General features: G+C 43.8%; 1 protein-coding gene across 24 annotated transcripts in view; it reads left to right on the top strand.

The window, feature by feature from the left end:
* Window positions 1-12,989, top strand: part of FAT3 (FAT atypical cadherin 3) — a 419,605-nt gene that overhangs the window by 76,455 nt on the left and 330,161 nt on the right. The window contains exon 1 of one of the 24 annotated variants that reach the window (XM_083840065.1): window positions 1,900-2,089. The exons of 21 other annotated variants lie outside the window; for them this stretch is intronic. The gene's annotated coding sequence lies outside the window, so the exon portion shown is untranslated. Of the gene's footprint in view, window positions 1-1,899; window positions 2,090-10,992; window positions 11,095-12,989 lie in introns of those variants that run through there. 2 more of the 24 variants (XM_083840083.1, XM_083840084.1) reach the window with 2 other exon arrangements.

Here is a 12,989-nt window from a genome sequence, read left to right as displayed (position 1 = left end):
TAATAAAGTGGCCAGCCCCTAAGGAATCGACATTCTTGGTGGTGATTTAGAAGGTGCGTTTATACAGTAGGCTCCAACTTCATTAGGACGCTGTTTCCCTGGATACTGAGCATTTTGCATGTCATTACACGCATGACATTTGCATGTCATTACATTGCATGGCATTAACAAGGCTGGGTGGCTGTAATGGTTTTAATAAAGTTTCTCCTGTTACTTGAATAAGGATTCTCCTTTTTCTTTGATTTTTTTATGTTAAAGAAGAGAAACAAAAGGACATGATTTCGTCAGCTAGTTTGCACAACTTCCTTTGAGCCCCAAACAGGTTTTATTTCACAGTGTGGAAATCCTGCATGTTATTTGTGGAATTACGTTGCTGAATGGGTTGTAAATAGGAGTTGAAGTGCTACTATTCACTGTAGCATCAAATTCACACTGTTTGGGAACAACCTTACAATAGCAAAGAAAAAGCTGTTTAAATGCTGGGCAGTAAACAAAATTTGTTATGGGTGTGAAAGCATTTTCTGCTTTCTGCTTTGCACACCATCTTGGTTGCCTCAACTCTGTTGTTTGAGAAACAGCTTGGGCTGCCACGGACATGGAAAGGATCCATCCCGCCTGCCCCAGGACCCGTTGCTGTCCCCATTCCTTTTGTTTGCAGGAGTATTTGTGATGGGGGAGCTCAATCCCCAGTGAGAACAGATCCACAAAAAAAAAAAAAAAAAAGGAAAAAGGGGTAAGCATGGGACAGCCGCTTTGGTGGCCACGCTGGCTCATCCTGCCACAATCACTGAGCTGTGGCATGAAGTGACCGTGGCTGTGGATGCTGAAATGTGACAGCTCTCGGGGTCAGTTGTGCCTGCAGCTCTGGCAAAGGAGTCGGCAGTCATCAGGCTGTGGGACCCGGGCTGTTACAGGGATGCCCCACGCAGTGTGGCACATTGCTGATGCTGTTCAGGAGCGAGCATCTCCGTGCCTGTCACCTCTGCATCCTGCAGCCCCTCTGCTTGTTCTGCTCGCTGGAAAGCATGCACTTGAGGAATGTCTGTTCCGGAGCTGTACTTTTTACATGTCATAAAAAAAATAATCCTTTAGCGTTCTTGAGACCATGCTGGGCCTTAGAATATCCTCTGGACTCAACAGCAAGGATTTAAGCTCTCAAGGGACCGCAGCTGTCACAGGCTGTGAGTTACATGGGGTGTGAGGGCAGCCGGGCACAAGAACCGGGCTGTACGTGTGTGCGTAACCCCCTGCTAGTGCTGAGTGTGCTCACGTGCTGAAAGCAGTTTGAAAGTTTCAACCAGTTATTTTTAGTGTGAAGAGAACTACTTAGTTTATGTTCCTACCGATACTTTTTCTTCAGAGAAACAATATATATTATAGTTCATTTAATAAAATAAAATCATTTTTTTCCCAAAGCCACAGAATGCAGAATTTAGTGTGGGAGCGTTTGAACATAAATTCTAGGGATGAATGCAAGATGGCTCTTTTACAGTATACTCAGTTTTATTGCAGTCCTTACAGTGGCTTTCGTATGCCAAAAGCTATTGAGAGCCTTCTCTTATAAAAGTGTTCTAGAAATATATTATATCCACAGACGTTTTCTCCTTATCCACAATAGTTTCACAAGTGTGACACGCATTCTATTTTTTTCCTTGCTGTATGGATTTGTAATATTGCTAGATTTGTTTTAGTAAGTGGATATGTTGCAATTTTGTAACTCTTACATTTTTGTTCTTTACTTTCATCTTGAAAGTATAGAGGAAACAGATAGAGCAGCCTCATCTCAGGCTAGATTGTTCCTGATGACTTTGATTTGTGACCTGAAGCTGTCTGGCAAAGTTTGTTTTTTTTTTGTTTTTTTTTTTTTTAATCTTTCTGGAGATTTCCAGGCACATCAGCTTGAAATGGCAGCTGGCTTCCAATCAGCGCACGGCGGAGTCTGAGGAAGAAGAACTGCACGCAAGCAGTGCCTTGATACGTGAGACTTCGTTTTTAGTTGAAGTTTTAAATTCAGCAGCAACGAGCCTCACTGGACGTGAGCTCACAGCTCTAATTGAGGCTGGAGTCCTTTAATTTCAGGGACTTTCAGGTGAGCAACCTTCCCCATCTCTTGTCAGAAGAACGGGCGGTGGGAGAACAGCAACATGTGGCTTGGGGTTCGGAGGAGTGACCTGCCCCGTTCATCTTGGCGAGCACTGGCATGGATGTTATGCCTTGTCTGCTGCGAGGTGTCCACCTTGCTAATGATTTTGGTGCTTGTCAAAGCGTGGAAAGGAAGGGGAGGCTCCCATCAGGAAGATTGACCTGCGGGGTTTGCGGCGAGTTGGCGTGGCACCACTGCCACGTGCGCGCCCAGCAGGAGGGGAGAAGTCCAGACCAAGGAGACAGGCAGCAGACTGGGGGTAAAGAGGAGGCAGGGTGAAAGCATGGCCAGAGGAACCAGGCCTGGCCCCGTCTTGTGTGTTTGGGTGATCTACCTTAACCAGTGCTTGGTGTGCATGTGGCATGCACGGACTTTCTGTCCAGAGCTTGAGAGTGCAGGCTTTCCAGCTTGACCTGGGCTTCCAGGTTATCCTGACTCTAGGAGAGCAAATGGAGAAGGGTGAGGCATGAAGAGGTGACCCTCCTCTTCCCAGGGGCTACCATCTTCAACAGCATAACGGAGTCATGATACTGTTCTTGTTATTATTAACATTACACTTTCCAATTCATTATCAGTGTCCTCAGTTAACTGTTCAAGATCTAGATGTCATTTTGCAGACCAAACCCAAGCTCATGAACTGTGAATAAATGACAGGTTTTCATTGGTACCCACTGCAACGGGGTGAGGAAGATCAGTGTTTGATCCCCGATTTTGAACATTTAGCCATGTGGTGCTGGTGAGCATTGCTTCGTAGGGAAACCTTCCTGCCCTGACTTGTGCAGGTACAGAGGGCAGTGCAGGCAGGCAGCAAGAGCTGGCAGCGGGAGCGCCTGGGGGCTGTCCTGCGTGGCTGGAGCAAGGGGCTTGGCAAGTTCATGCCTGATTCCTCATCTGGCAACGGGATGAGTGTCTGCGCTTACCTTAATTTCAGATGTGTGTGAAGATCGGGGAGCTCAAGGGCAGCCTTTTCAAAGTGGATGCAGGCACTTCGGAAGCAAGGCTTTGCTGACAGCCGGCGGATGTGGGCGCTTTAGGAAAGTCCTGAATCCGTAAGGATTTTAGGAGGTAAAGAGCAGTCGGCTTTGGAGCAGTTACTGCTTCCCTGTGTGGCTGCCTGGGGGGATTCCCAGGCAGCTGGGGCACTTGACCTGTTTTAAACACCTTTCAAGGGGATGAAGGGACAGACCCTAGCTCTGTAAGGCTGCTTTCACTAGTTTTCCATGCAGCACTCCTTGATTTTAGAGGGAATTTCATCCTTCTCCCAAGGGGAGCATGGAGCTCTGTTAGTGAAGAGGGCTAAAACAAATACATATACTTTTTTTTGTGTGTGTGTGTGTGGTTTTGACATACGAATAAATGCTGTGGTACTCGTTCTGAGGTTCTGCCTCTAATGCCAAATATTTTAAAGGCACTTTTCCAAGGTGATTATTGAGACTCTGCGCTAAGAGATACCTCATTTAATCTGCCATATGCTGATTGCCACGAAGATATTTTCAACATACTGTACAGTGGTGTCTGTCATTCTCCAGGACATAAATAACTGCTGGACTGTAGATAACTGTGCAGCTCGCTGACGGCTTATGGGTAACCTCTTTTCTGGCACAGAAATAATGGATTGTTTGTTCCTTCAGTTGAGATCATGATGTGTTTTGATGTTTCTGATTTACATTTTTAGCACTGTTCCTGATACCGTTCAGTGTTCTGGGAATGGTCTTTCAACTTGGTGTTTATTTTGGAGTGCTAGTTTTCCAACAAACAAATACACGATTGGCAATTAATGGTTTTACTATAAATAAACAAAAGAGAATGGTTCAGCTTTAAATAGGGATCTCTGCTCTTCGGAGCTCTTTGTTGGGCTGTGCCTGCGAAGTTGGACCTTCACCTCCCTGGGCACGCAACAGCCCTCGAGGAACTCCCTGCTGCGGTAACTGAACTGGCCGAGCTGGAAAGCTGAAGCCAGAGTGGGTTGAGTTTGTGTTTGGTAAGCTAAAAAGTGGTTTTCATCTCAAATATCTGTGCAGGAGCTGACCACTGGGGGACTGGGGCAGGAGTGTGTGTGGTTTCAGTATGGGTAAGTTGTTTGGATGTGGTGGGAATTTCAGCGTGCTGAAGGCTTTCAGTGCTGTGCCTGTCCCTCGGTGGCTGATGGCCGGGGTGCAGGTACCTGGTGGAGATGGTATTGTAGGTTCTCCTGTGCTGCTCATGCAGATCTGTCCTAGTGCCATCAGCACTAACTTGTGCATCAGAAATAGTGTTAATAATGAATAATGTCCCAGTGAAAACAATTGCAATCAGCGCCTGTCATAGATTCAGGTACTTCTTTTAATGCAGGTAACGTTTCAAGACCAGCTTTGATGGAAAGCTTTGCTCCTTGCCGTGCTTTGGCCTTAACACATAGCCTGGGAAGGAAATGTGTAGGTTTCTGTAGTAGCTTTGTTCAGTTTAAGTCTAACTCCATCAGCTTTTCTATTTCCAGTGCAATGTCTGCAGTGTGGATTCTGCTTATCTGAGGGATTGCATGGCTTCTTACTTAGGCAGGTTAACCAATTTCCATGGCCCGAACTGGATGTAATTTAAAAAAGTAGTGGCATTGGCCCTTTCTCTAAATGCTGCCTGTTAGAAAAAAAAAAAAAAAAAACCACAACCGCAGCCTTTCTGATTTTTTGCACAGGAAGATGTAGAAACCAGTGGCTGTATTCATTGGTGATTATTTCTGTCTGTTTTACACAGACATCTGATGGCTCAGGCTTGGTCCAAATTGTCAGAGGCTAATTATAAGAGGGCCAGCGGGAGGTAGTTTTTTGGGAGCTGCGTTTCAGAAGATGGTTGCTCAGCGTCACCTGGAAGTCAGACCCTTGTAGGCATTTTGAGCTGGTTGTAGACATCTTAAGTGGGTTGCTCAGGATTGGAGGCAGCTCTGCGTTACGTCTGCTGTGCAGCAGCAGGTGCCAGCGCCCTGCAGATTCCTGCCCTATCAAAAGGAAAATGAGTGCTGCTAAATCTAGGTTTCATTCTCAGATCTTAAACTTGTTGAGAATCTCAATCAAAATATTTGCTCCCTGTGCTTCAAGTATGATCTCTCTTTCTTGCCATGTGACACAGTCATCTTGAAGAGAAACAGCATTGCAAAAACAACAATCCAGTTCCTAGCCTCAAGAAAGAAAAAGCTTTTTTTCCTTTTTTTCTCCTTCAGCGTCATAAGATTTAGCTATCTCTCAAATAGTTTTGTGTTTAATTGTTATTATTATTTTCTAAACTTCACTTGGATACATCCACTATAAACTTCACTTGGATACATCCACTATATGTTTTCTTTGCAGACTTGTCCCCGGATTGCTCAGGCAGTGCCTGAGTGCCTTTTCTCAGCTCACTTTGAGTGTTTCTCCGGCACGGACTGAGAACTATCATTTTATGGTAGAAACTTGAGGATCAGCAACCCAGGGCGAACTTCTGGAGAATGATCCTCATTGTGCCACAGTCAAGAACATGTGTCTGCCTCCGTTTCTCTTCCTGTACGTGGTAAATGGCACTGTGCTGGCTAGGGGCACTAGGTCCCACGCTGTCTCTGTGCATCCTTCTCCTGGCTGCCCCCGCTTGTTCCCATGGCCTCCATCCGTACCTGCCCTTGCAGCACTGACTGCCACCGCAGGGTGCAGTCCTGCTGAGACCACTTCTCTCTTACTTGGCAAGTCATTTGGAGACAAACCTGCAGCTGGGCTCTGGTGCGGGGTGAAATGCTGTATTTGTAGAATCATAGAATGGTTTGGGTTGGACGGTACCTTGGAGATCATCTGGTTCTAGCCCCCCTATTCCACAGTCCTTTTTGTGAAATCCTCACTGGACTGTCATTACTCTGACTTGCCACGTTGTAATCTTTTCTCCTGGTCTCCGTTTTTTGTTTTTTTTTTAATATGGGGCTGTCAACTGGGAAGAACTTTTGTATATTCATCTCTTTTCCTAGCAGCCACCTCTTGCCCATATATAATGGTCTGGACCATTTGAGCTGCCCGGCCTCGACACACAGAGCGGCTGAGGAAGATATGTAGTATTTTTTCCCCCTGAGAGTAACAGCTTACTCCAGTCCTTACACCTATATACCTATTATGGCCCTGGAAACAGTAGTTGTAAATCTGACAGACTTCTTTCTTACTATAAACTATAGCCAAATAGTTTATACAAGATAGTGCAAACTGTCAGGAGGAGTATGTGCAGGATCCTGAGCACAGAGCAGACTGGCTGCAGTGGCTGGCAGCACCTAGGACTCATGGGTCTGAAGGGAAGCTGCCGTGGAAGAGACTCTGTTCACAGGGCTTTGTGTGAGAAAGGCGGGAGATGCTTTTTCATCAGCAGGGCCAGCACATTTTCTTCAATGCTGTGTCACAGCTCTTGTTGGGTTGGAGCTCCTTCCATTGCTGCCTTTCACCAGGCATAAAAATTAGAGATCAGCTCGCTCCAGGGTCTTTTACAAAAGTTGGTCTGGTCTTAATTGCCTTTATTATTTGCAGTATAGTAAGGGCAATTTTTTTTCAAACAGCCCAGTTGTGTTGCACAGCATAAATCCCGCTGGAGTCCCAGCTGATGCAGTGCCAGGTTGGGGTTCTGCCTGCCTGTGCCAGGCAGCCACCCGGGGCGCAGATTTGGGGTCCCAGGATGCTGATTTGTGGTCCCAAATCAGTGGTGGAGGGAGAGATGGGAAGGACCAGCAGTGACATGAGTGGCACTGACAAGACGTGGATCTTTTACTGTGACGTTGTACCTAGAAGGGGCTTTCAAACCAAGGCTCCCTGAACAGGGTCAGAGTAGGCTTATAAGATAAAGAAAAAAAAAAAAGAGAGAGAGAAGCCAAATAAGCAAGAAATAGCATCTCTGCGTGTGTTTCATGAGGGAGCATGTAGCCCCAGTGGAAATAGCTTGCGCGTTTTGAAACTGCCCCAGAGCTTCCCCATTTTACAGCGATTAAGAAGCAGGAGCCAGGGGGGATTGGAGATAAAGCATAAAAACTGGCCATCAGGCTTTGTTTCCAGCGGGACGGACCACCAAGGGACAAGCTCAAATCCCTTGTAAGGTTGCTCCCTGGAATTCCCTTTTGACAAGTCTCACATGGCGGCAAATTATTCCTCCCCTCTCCCCCCCCCTACGCTTTCCCCAAGCTGTTTTTCATCCTCGAGGGGGAAGGGAGAGTCCCAAAGACCCTTTGCAGCAGTTCCCCAGAAAGACAAACGATGCCCAGCTCCTGCTCACAAGTATCATCAGCATCTGCTGATGAACTGATCCTTGTCCAAAATTGGTGTCGTATGGAAAAATCCCCAGCACCTGCTAGCAGACCCCAGTTATTCACAACATACGGCTGGGTGGCTAAATCTTCACTTCCTAGGGACGGCCTGGAATTACACTCGCTACATGCTGAGCGGCCTTTCTCTCGTGTGAAATAGATGCAGGCAGCGGGAGGATTTGCAGCTACAAGGAAGGTTAGGATTTATAGCGCTGTCTCCTGCAAGGGGTTATTCTGCAGAAATGGTTGGTTTGTCTTCATCTTCTCTTTTGGGATAAACACATCATGATATAATCATCTATATGGAAAATCGTATCTTTGTATTCATCAGGGAGCAGGTAGCCCTGTGAATATATATCCCCTGGCATAAATCTACCGTCGATGTCAGTCAGGTGGTTTTTTTTCCCTCCTGCCTACAGTTGAACATGCATTTTTAATTCATTTCCATATGGCACAAACTCTATATTCTTATTGTATATTCTAATTTCTTTTCCTGGCCAGCAAATTGTAAGCCTTTCCTAGCTGGGTAAGTTATTGTGGGGTACATCTGGGTGCAGTTCAGGAAAGATATCTGACTAGAGAATGTGCCATTGTTTGTTTTTAATAATGTGCCATTATTGATGTTTTCCCCCTATTCTCATTTGACCACATACTAATGATACTGCGCGCGCATTGAGGGGGCAGGATAAAATCCACCACTGTCTCTAGTCTGTGCCTAAGGTTGGTAGACAGACATCCATCCGACTCCTAGATCACCGTCTTCCACACGCATTAAATACTAATTTCCATGAGTTCTGAAGTTTTCCATAGTTCTGCACTATGGAGGGGGTTCCTTCCAGGAGAGGGCAGTGACGTACACGGGTCCCCCCTCCATGTCGTGACATTGGCAGCATTGCGAAAAACATCTTTTCCTATCGATGTTGCAGCTTGATGTAGAACTTAAATAGGAAACAACTGAAAAAGAGTCAAGAGTGCTTTTGGCAGGTATACGTGACCTGGTCATGCAGGAGTTTTTGTAGGGGCAGATTGCTGTTGTTGATAGAAAATAGCACTGAGAATAAGAGGCTCCGTTCAGGTGGATGGAGCCGCATGGCGATATTGTAGGTTTGCTGTTCTGATGATTAGACCATAAGAACAGATAGACTGCTGCCGATGTTGACATTATTTGAGTGATAGGAAGGAGTTACTTGCAAGATTGAGGTCACTTACAACAAAATCTGCTGCTGTTCCTGCTGCCGTTTCATCGCTTCAATACATACTATTTATTTGTCATGTGCATGTGAAGCTAATGTTTTCCTGCCTTCTAAAAAAAGGTCCTTTATGTTTTCATATATACACCTTTTTGCTGTAAAGCTGCTTATTTAATAGAACTGTAATAGCTACCATTTGAATGAGAATTGTGACTCCTTTCCTGAGAATAGAGTAGTATTTCTGAATTGTAGTATTATTCCATACCTCGAGGTCATCACTCCTGTCCTGTCTGAGGAGGCAGACTAACTTTCACAGGTTGTTCTGGAAAAATAAAAATCATTCTAAAAACCTTTAAATGAGACCAAACCCTGTTTCCTGACCTTTTTTACCCCTATGCACAAAGGCTCATAAACACCTTGATTCTCATAAATTTTTCATCTGAATTGAAAAAATATTTTTTCTTCTCCCCGCATACTGAAGCCTGGAGGATCCTTTAGATAAGAGCTTTATTGGGTCCTTCTGCTGAAGATGGGAGGTGAAGGACAGATTGGGTTCTTCTGTCTTCCGTTTCAAAGGACTTGTAGAAATTCTTAAATGTTTGTATTAGATACTCACGCTCCCTAAGATCATTTATGCAATGGTCAGCTGAAGATATTCTTATCTCATTGGGCATACTTGAGCTTGAAGGATGAGAGAGGAAATTTTTCTTTTCCCTATTGTGTCTTGCTAAAAGCTTATTCCTTCTGCCTGCTGAAGAAGTTTACCTTATGTTCTCTAAAAGTCCTTTTGGCACTTGTTTAATAATTTTAGAGTTTACCCAAGAGTATATATATATATTGTTTTCTTTTTCATGTATTTTATGGGGTAGAGATCTTTGGGATTAGGAGAATTAGCCTTGGGAGAGGGAATCAAACAGAGGATCATACAGCCCTTGTTTTGTGTCTGCACACTGAATCAGACCCACAGTTTTGATGTGTGGGAATCCTGGCAGTCCCTGGGACTTGAGTTGTTGTTCCCAGTTTGGTAGGGCTTTGTGTTTGGATGCAGCCCAGGCTGCAGATTGACAGAGCTGAGATGAAAAAACAGAATGATGCTCATACCTCCCCCAGTTCCTCTAAGGAGCACCAGCCACCTACAGGTCCCTGTGGCTACTCTACAAGGTTTGGATTACATAGATAATTCTTGTTCAAAGAACAAAGGACAAGTGGATGAGTGGAGAACTGAATACGAGACCATAGAGTTCTCAATGATGTTCAAGTTTATTTTTAAGAGTGTTAAAAATCAATGGCCTTTCTATTTCTCCATTCCTTTCTTCTTACTTCAAGACCAGAGGATTTAATGTGAGCTAGAGTGGAAAGATGCTGGCCTCCTTCTCTGTGTCATCATGTTGCTTCTTTGGGTATTTAGAAGGTTTTGTGTTTTAGCCTCTGTTCTTGTTAAAGAGCTATTCCGCTTCTTCAGACTGTGTTGAGCAGTATCAGGGGATTTATTTTCTTTTTTGGAGTAGCTCCTGCCCAAACGTTTCAAAATCAACCACGAGTAATCACAATCTTTCTCTTCACTCGAAACCATAACATTTTTTTGACAAGAAGTGCCTTTAAAGAAATGCCTCTTAATTTACGGTGGGTCGCTTTGTACTTTGTTTCTGTAACCTATCGCATTACATTTCCTGTGCATTAAGTATGTATGTATTATGAGCTCTTAAAAACAAATATCCCAGAAGAAAGGAATTCAGTAAATGAATAAAACATTCTTGGGTAGTCCAAGTGGCAGTTTAATAGCTCGTCCGTTGGGACTTTCCAATAATATAATGATGATGGCCATATAAATATATGGATGGATGAATAACTTCAGTGAGGAGATTGTTACAGTACTACATACCACATCTGAAGTGAAATCAAACTCTGAAAGTGCTGCCTGATGGGAAGGCCCAATTTTTCCAGTGCCAACCCTGAAGTTATACTTAAAATTATACAAACTGTGTGTTTGTGTATACAGAACTAAAGCACATTCACAAACACACATGCTATGTATACATACACATGTACGCGTGTGTGTGTCATATGTTGTTTCTAGTGTAGAAACTGAGTGTTTCAGCACTGAACCACAAACTTCATAGACCATTGACATAGCTGGATTTACAGCTGTGTATTTGAGATTAGGTCTCAGCCCTGGCTTTCTCTAAAAATAAATAAATAAATGGAGTGGGAGCATGAGGTTGTCATATTACATTATTGCCTGGGATATGCACAACTTTTTCGTTAGGTTCTCCTGATCATATAGCTTTGTAAATATATATATATAGTGGTGCTTGTCTGCTACTGTGGAGTCTATAACCTTGTGTATGGCTAATCTGAAGGTACATTTTATTTTGTTTTGCTTGTAGCATTTTGCTTGCAGCAGATTTCTCAGGAAAGCTGATTTCTGATTACAGAGGACCTGGAAAGCTGGTACTGCAATATGGAGAGAGGATGCTGATGTGTTTCTGGTAAAAAGTGGCGGTAACACAGTGACTTGTCTGTTGAGGATTTTAATAGTGCCATTTCACAGAAGAGACACAGCCCTTTATTTTGTTATGAATTGGGACTTTCCCATTAGGATTTCTCATTTTCCTTGGCTGGCTGTTCCTCAGCAGCATACGGTATATTGCTTGTATTTTCTACTTGAGAGCATCTTCTCCCATGCTAGGCCGAAGCAGCAGTTTTCGTGGCAGTGCTCAAAGTGATTCACATAAAGCTCCATGAAAATAGGGGACTGATATTTTCACATGGGTGGATTAAGTTGATGAATGTTTAGTGTGCTGAAAAATACAGCGCCACTGCTCTGATCTTTTAGTAGAGTGAAATGGCAACAACATTAAAAAGTCTTTCCTAGTTGAAGAATTTCATCTTAGGTGTTCTGGGGATCACCCTGGGCATGGGAAGAGCATGCGGAGCTCGTACACAAAGCATGCTGGAGAAGTCTATGTTTGTACATCTTCTCTGTATAAACTACAGGGGTTAACATGTTATTTATATGATGGGTGATACTCAGAAAAGGAAGTGCCACATGTACTTCTGTGGGGATTTGCCTGTTAGTTGGAAATGTAAGTCCAGGAGGTGATAGATCTTAGACTTTTATCTTCAATATGGACAGTTCCATTTTTTGTTGGTGTAATGGAAAATAAGTCAGAAACAAGGCGGGGGGAGGGGGGGTGCCGTATGTAAAAATAAGTATATTGAAAGATGGGTGCCTTGACAAACACTTGGGAGAACTGATCAAACTGATTAACGTGTTAAGCAATGGGATATAGACTGTGGGATCAGGAAGTTAAGTGTTTTGTGTGAACATTATAACATCAGTGCAATAAATTAATTGTCATTAGTACTTAAAAATGCAGTAGTCATTCAGTTATATTGGAAGTGATAACTAACATGAATTCATATTCCAAAACTTGCCTGCAATTTATAAATCTCCTTGGGGATGCTGAAATCATGTTGGAAATTCAAATTAACTCCTGTCATTATCGACAACTTTTCCTATCCACTCTATATTCTAGCTTGAAGAAAACTGCATTTTCAAGCAGCTTTTAAATGACAATGAGAACAATGTATGTGTGCAGTGGGTCTTTTAATAATTGCCTTTTACAATTGATTTCTATGATTTTCATGAGTAGCAGTGAACGTACTTTGTAACAAAGAAGCTTTTTCACACTGCCTCACTTTAAGCATCTGACTAGTTTCCTCGGGCTCCTTTCCTTTCCCTTCGTTCCCGTGGAAAGCAATCAGCAGCAGCCTGGCTCACAGCTGCTGCAGCACCCTCCAGCAGTCTCGAGCCGATGTCTCCCCTTACCCTGTCTCAGTTTAACCTGGAAATTCAGATATATGAAGTGAGGCAGTGGGACTAATGCACAATGGGACTGTATGGAGGATCTCCACATCTTCCTCAAATGGCTGCTAACTAATTGCATTTCAATACTTATAATGAGCCTTTTGCAATCAAGAAAGGGCTCTCGCTGGAAGGGCTCTTGCTGCTTTGAGGTGGCTGAAATGGGACCACATGTAGATTAAGACTGCTGGCGATGAAGCCACATGCCTTATTTGTAGCCAAATTCTGCTTGGAGCTGCCAGAGTGAAATTTGGTGCAAGCTGGATTTGACTCCATCCAATTAAGAATGTCTTCATGCTCTTGCTAGCCAGGATGGCCAGTCCACAGCAGGACAGGCAACAGATTGGAGAAGGTCTTTACCTTTCTTAGGTTGAGATGGGAGTAGTATAAATAAATAATGGAGCATTTATTGAGTGTGTTCAGTGTTCATCAATGTTCAAAAATACTCATCTGTGTCCTCATTTACTGTGTGTTACCACATGTAGTTGGTGGATGGCTGTGATCATAATTACGGAT

Source organism: Anser anser (genome assembly GCF_964211835.1).
Source record: "Anser anser genome assembly, chromosome: 1".
NCBI lineage: Eukaryota > Metazoa > Chordata > Aves > Anseriformes > Anatidae > Anser > Anser anser.
Note: the sequence above shows the minus strand (reverse complement) of the source record. Positions and strands in the feature narration are given on the sequence as shown.